This window comes from Dipteris shenzhenensis, chromosome 18 (genome assembly GCF_047967505.1).
Source record: "Dipteris shenzhenensis isolate YYH24624 ecotype China chromosome 18, Dip_SZ_1.0, whole genome shotgun sequence".
Taxonomy (NCBI): Eukaryota; Viridiplantae; Streptophyta; class Polypodiopsida; order Gleicheniales; family Dipteridaceae; genus Dipteris; species Dipteris shenzhenensis.
This window is the reverse complement of record NC_141613.1, coordinates 25,758,950-25,765,830: the sequence shown is the minus strand read 5'-3', so window position 1 is coordinate 25,765,830 and position 6,881 is coordinate 25,758,950. Positions and strand designations below refer to the sequence as shown.

Here is a 6,881-nt window from a genome sequence, read left to right as displayed (position 1 = left end):
AAGACCTTGTGATTCTTTCGTACAAACTATAGAACAATAATGCAGTTATTGAAATACCTAAGGCTAGTATGCAATATTGTTTATAGATTGACAACCTCAAATCTGTTACGATTTTCAATTGTTACACTAACATACTAGGGTTTTCTTTTTCATTAGAATTTCATATCTTATTGGAGAACACTAACAATAAATGAGCTTGTAATAAATTACATTCACCATGCCGAGCAATAGCTACAGGCATAAATAGAGGGTACAGACATGTACAGTAACGCCTACTTGCTGCCAATACGAGAGAAAAGCCAAAAATAAAAATTAAAAAATTGTAACACTCATTATGAGGAAATTTAAGAAATAAATGAAAATTCTAGATTGGCATTACGGAAACTAATTTATAGAAGCATGTTTGTATACTTTGGCTTTAAAATAATTTGCTTATATATTTATACGCCATGGGTTTCAATGCTCAAGAAATTCAAATACATTCATGTTAGGCACTCTTCCTACAATAATCTGGTTTAATGACATATCATTAAAAAGTTGCTAATACATATACTTCGACAATAATACCTTATTGAAATGTTGATGATCAAATTACAAATGTTTTTGCCCAATGGCAACCACTATAGAGTCTTCACTCTTTAAACCAATTTATTACTTAGAAGTAGCTACAACTATAATAGCTTGAAAAAGTAAGTAAACTTCGAATTCTATATGTATCTTTATTGAAAGAAAACCATTGGCATGCGTCGAAAATGTCGGGCCTTCCGTTGACAATGCCTTCCAAAGGTCTTGGAAGACATAGCACTACTGATACAAACAAGTACACAATAACAAACCACAACATACATTTTGCACACCATCATAGTACAAGCAAGCATACATCAAACAGCTAGAATACATTCACAGATAAACCATAGTTTCCAGCTTTAATGAATAGACACACATACTCATGTCCCGCAGAGAATAATGTGACTACATGACAAAAAAACAGACATGGAAATAAGGTGGAGGATCAGAATAAGTGATACACTCCATCGACCTTGAGCGTCAAGAAGATTCGGCAATTTGAACGCGACACATGCAACGTTCACATATTTTTGAATTCCACTTTGAAGGTTCCGTATGAAGGATTTGTGTGTGTCCGTGTCAGCACACATGTATACTGTGAGTAAGCTTCTAGAGTGGCTGTTCAAAAGGATGCGTTCATGATTCCAGTGTTTCATTTCGACAGTAGTAGGGGCAGATAGGAGACTATGTGCTAAAAGAAAACAATGAGTACTGTATGTTGAATTCAGCCACACGAGGCCCTGTTCGTTTTTAGGCGAGCCAGCAAAAAATTAGATCAAACCATTCCATTATGATGAATATTAGTGACACGACAACGAGTCAGGAGTTGTCATTTGCAATAGGCTATTATGAATTTTCACTAGTCTTAAATATTAATCAATTTTACAATCTTTTGGAGACATTAATGAGAACTATTTTCATAACTTTTACAAAATAAGCATAGTTTCAAACTTCTTTTGAAAAATGTACATATTGCTAATCGAAAGATGAAAAAGTTTCTACTTTTCACATCAAATAATTGAAAAAAACAAGATCAATGATACGATCTAATATTCATGGAATTCATGTATGTCTGCATAAAGTATAATACATTACTTAGAATTCCAAAAATGTGCTTGTTCTTCTATGAAAACTTCATCCCAATCATTGAAGTTCATTCTTATCATTGAAAGAGAATATATGTGGTGTTAAGATAAGTAGGTATATGTCGTCCATAGACAAAGAAAAGGCTTGTTGAAGAAAATATTTTGATAGATGTAGAAAGAAAATCAAATATCTGAACGATCAAATTTTAGACGATTGTGAGAAGTACAATTTAGTGGTTTACTTTATTTTGATCTAAATATGAATCATGAAGATAAAAACTGTTGTCCTTTTTAAAAATGATGTAAATCTAGATTCTGGAATCCACTTTATTGTGATAAAGTTGAACGGATAAAAATTTCCGTCAATGAAACAGAATTTTCATCAGAAATTTTTTTTTTTCTAACATGAGTGAATGCAAATGTGAGTCTCGTATAAGGAAAAACATTTCATCATGGTTTCACAAAAAGGGACAGACGAAGCTAAGAAAGTGAGAGTGACGAGATGTGCAACGCAAAAGCTTGAAGAAAGTGAGTATGCAGGAGTCACCGCTGCCAAAGCGGCCGAACTAAAAGCTAAAGCCTTAACGAAGGGTTGAGTTATAGATTTAGGGTTGATATTAGTAATCATGTTACTAGCCCTAAGCTAACCCTAATGTTTCCACTAACCGTGCAACTAGCCACAAGCTAACCCCATTGGTTCCACTAACTTGGTCAAATTGACCAACAACAAACAAACACACCCTTTTCCCAACGGAGGCCCCAAAAAATCACCGTACCCTGGTGTGCTTAAAAGGGAGTCCACACATTCCTCGTGCATTGGCGATATCTCGTGGAGGGGCTCATTTATAGTCTTTCTTGTCTCTATTTCTCTCTCGAGTCTCAGCCATAATTTCAAAGCATTCAGCGAAGAAGTGAGATCTCTCCTCCCTCAGCACCATGCCCTCTCATCCTTCCCACCATCCGCACGCTCTCGTTGTTCCATGGCCTGCCCAAGGCCATATCACACCGCTCATGCACTTGTCCCGAATGCTTGCCGCACGAGGGATGACTATCACCTTCGTCAATACCCAGTTTAACCACGATCGTCTCCTCAGGGCGCAAGCTCAAGCCCAAGTTCCTTTGCCTGCCGATGAAGGCCTCGACATCCGCCTTGTGGGCATCCCCGACGGACTCGGCTATGAAGAATACATTGCTAACGATGTGCCTAAGCAATGTGCTGCCCTGATCAAGCTGGAGCCCTTGCTGGGGGATCTGGTAGCGAAGCTTGAACCACCCGTCACTTGCATTATAGCGGACCTCTTCGTCCTCTCCACACCTCTTGTAGCTAAGCGGTTTGGAATTCCCCATGTAGGATTTTGGACTCAGAATGCTGCAAGCTACGTAGCGCAGGCTATCTTCACGGCCGGATACTGTCCGCCCAAAGGTGGTATGAATCTCTAGGAATTCCTTATCCTCTCAATTTGGAAAGTCGTTTCCCTGAACTTGAAGTGCTGACTACGCATTACTCTCGTGACAGAAAATCCCGTTCGCGATGGAAACGTGCAGAACCTCATTACTTGCATCCCTGGATGTCCGCCGCTTAGATTCAAAGAAGTGCCCTCGTTCCTTCAACCATGTGATCGCTCGGATTTCGTGTTCGGGTATCTAGCTGATATCTTCGAACGAATTCATGAACACAAGGTTATCCTTTTGAACACCTACCATGATCTAGAACCTGTCAGTTTGCAACACATCTTCAAGCCGAATATGTACACGATTGGCCCTATCCTCCCGTCAGAGTTCATCTGCAGCGACTCCTATAGCCAACACCATGGCAGCTCAATGTGGCCAGAAGACGGAGGGTGCCTGGAATGGCTGGACAAACAGAAGTCTGCTTCTGTGCTCTACGTTTCATTTGGAAGTATTACAGTCCTCTCAGTTCAACAAATCGCGGAGTTTGCGGCAGGCCTAGAAGCGACCCGGTACCCAATCCTCATGGTGGTGCGCCCATCTCTCATGTGCGGGGAAGATGCGGTGTTTCCGGACGGCTTCTCGGATAGAATGAAAGACAGATCCAAGTTTGTTGCGTGGGCACCGCAGCTGCAAGTGCTGTCTCATCCGGCGATCGGTGGCTTTCTAACGCACTGCGGCTGGAATTCCACTTTGGAGAGCATCTCGAAGGGGCATCCGATGCTATGCTGGCCATATTTTGCAGATCAGATGCTTGACTGCAGATGCGTGGAGGAGGGGGAAGATTGGGCTGGATTTCGAAGACGACGGGAATGGGTTGGTGACAAGAGTGGAGATTGAGAAGAAAGTAAGATTACTGATGAAGGGTGATGTTAGTGAAGAGATGAGGGAGAGAGCTAGAAAACTGAGGGACGCAGCGCAGAGAGCTGTGAAGGAAGGAGGGCCGTCCCACAGAAACTTTGAGTCTTTCACGCAACTTCTTTTTTCCTGGTCTCTCTCTCTCTCTCAAGGAGTCTCAACACTTTTTCAGTGAAACCATTGATTGAATCCTACAACCCATAATGTGGCAGCTTTTAGTGTCTTCAACTTATTGATTGAATTGTACAACCCATAGTGTGACAGCTAAAAGCACTCAGGAATCGACACACTTTTTTTGGTGAAACCATTGATTGAATCGTACAAGTTTCCTCAACCATTTGATTGAATTGTACAACCCATAGTGTACGAAACTCTCCTCCAATCATTTTGGGGTAGATGTCTTTTGTCTCACACTTTTGTAAGGTTCTCTTGTCTAGCATACCTCTTTCTATATTAAAAAAAAAAAGAAGATGAAGAGAAATGTCACCTATATGAGAGGCATCATATAAGGAGTACATGGATTATGCTTGAAAAATGCATATGACAAGTGAGGCATATGGTTAATTTCTATTATGCTAAATGGTCTAATATGCAGTAAATCACATGAAAACAAACTCAGCAAGAGAGGTGTGTTTCAATAAATCGCACGAAAACAAATCAGTAGGGGAGGAGTGAAACACACACACACACACACACTCTCTCTCTCTCTCTCTCTCTCTCTCCCTCTCTCTCTCACACACACACACACACACACACACACACAGAGTTATGGATAAATTTGGTAAAAGGCATAAATATGTGCGTGTGTGTGTGTGTGGCAATAGTATAATAAAATAGATTCGCGACAGGTAGTCTTTCCATCGTGGAACAAGTAACTACTAACTCGAAATTGAACTTGAATCCTTCAATTTTATCAATTGTTTGAGGAAATAAGAGAAATAGTAGACATCAGGCGCGACACAGGGTCCGTTAGGACCCAATCCTCCCTGCAAATGTCAAGGGTGGTGATTTATTATTGATTTTGTGATGTCCATATTTTGGAAGCTGGAGTCCTACAAATGCATGAATAAGGCGATACAATAACTGATCCTCATTGTAGTTTTTACAATATATTCACATGGACTACAAGCATATAAATAAAGGTGTAGTCATCCTTCAGTCTTGCATCCATCTTGGATTTTCTTGCTCCCTCGCATCGATAACATGCATTAAATGAGAGGAATGTTGTAAGAATTTAGATTAAAAACAAGAAATTTTGAATACATCAGTAATTGAAAATATTTATATTATATAATATATAATATATAATTATTATAACCACACATAGTGTGGGTGGGGAGACGGCGCGCTTTCTTTCCCAAAGAGTTATAATTCGAGGGAACGGGCCCTTCCTTGGGTGTTGAGATAACACCGAGAATATAAACGTCGAGAATATTAGCGTCGAGGGTAAGTCTAGCGAACAGATAAGAAACTAGCATATTACCTGAATGTCAATAGTCGTAATTATAGTCGAATGTCGAGAGACAATGTCCGAAAAACTTGCCAATGTGACCTTGAGAGGATTTGCATGCATCCTTGAGCAGCGGGATGATTCCAACATTCTCAAATCATTCAGTAGACTCTAGACAGCACAAAAAGAGTGTTAGATATTAATGCTCCACTCTCGCGTAACTACGCGGGAACCAGCTAACTCTACTTGTAAGCCCCCCATATGAGGAGAAGGCATTTGAGTAGCTCGGTTATCTCGTAGGTCCTAGTTTGGAACCAGATGGGGGCCATGTGTGGCCTGATGGCTGGACGGCTTCAGATAGAGTTGGCACACTGCCAACTAGGCTACATGCAAGTGCGGGAAGGCATCCCATGACTGACCGCACTAAGGGTAGACGAAGCATTTCCCAGGGCAGCCCACTCGCGAGTTGCGGGGCCTGTTTGGAGCCCCAGATGATCTCGGATGGCTGTGGGCCGAATGAACACCGCAGGTGAGTTGCTCTAATCTGTGACAGTTCTATCGTGTGGTCGGTGGCCTATTTCGGGACCGACCTCCAGTCGGCCAGTTTGGGCAGACTGGGTCGGTCTCCCAATTGAGCCTAACCAACTACGACTGGTGGCTATATAAGAGCAAGCCCGTGAAGCCCATTTTCATCACTGGCTATAGCAACCCTGATTCCTTTGCATCCAGCCTCTGTCCTCTACTGTTTCTAGCATGCCATCGAAGCTTCTCTCCCAGGAGCGCACGGCTAGGAGGCAGCGCCATCTATTGTATCAGTTTTACAGTAATCAAATTTTTGATTCTCCATACTATCTGCTTTCTCTCTTGCGTACGAGATCCTATTATCTGTTGAGCACAGACGTTGTATTGTTTTCTTACAAAGACAACTATCATTAGAGGAAGTTCGAAGTAGAGCACGTAACATTCTCACTCTCCACTTAGCCAGCGTTACGTGCCTCTCCAACCTTGGGAAAATGGGAGTTTGATCACTATAGTAAGTCGAGCTTTTAGGCTTGTGAGAGTAGAGTATAAGGTCATCATGAGGCTCTCCAAAGCTTCACATGCCAATAAGCCCAAACCTGCAAATCAAGTAGACCGTCTCTTCAAATCGATTAGGTTTGAAACGTTGCATGGCTGACTCACTAGCACGAGCGTGTTGTGAATCAAAAGGAGATACCTCTTCAAAGGAATGGAAATGCCGAACCTCACCCCGTTGGAAGAAATATCATGGAGACTATAGGAGCTTGAGGATTCGGAAGGTGATGTGCAACCTGCATCTTCTTACCATGATAATGGCTTTCCTCTTTACTTTGATGAATAACTTAATGCGACGCCGTATCCCCAATCTTCCGCAATGATGTCAGCTATAAAAAATGTTTACAAACTCTTCTTTGCCATCAACTCTTCTCGCACGGAATATCGCACCACTCCCA

General features: G+C 41.5%; 1 pseudogene across 1 annotated transcript; it reads left to right on the top strand.

Annotated features, from left to right (window-relative positions):
- Window positions 1-2,522: 2,522 nt before the first annotated feature.
- LOC147891006 (linamarin synthase 1-like) lies at window positions 2,523-4,318 on the top strand (annotated as a pseudogene). Its single transcript, XR_015542650.1, has 2 exons — window positions 2,523-3,075; window positions 3,169-4,318. The product of XR_015542650.1 is annotated as a linamarin synthase 1-like (transcript).
- The last annotated feature ends 2,563 nt before the right edge of the window (window positions 4,319-6,881 follow it).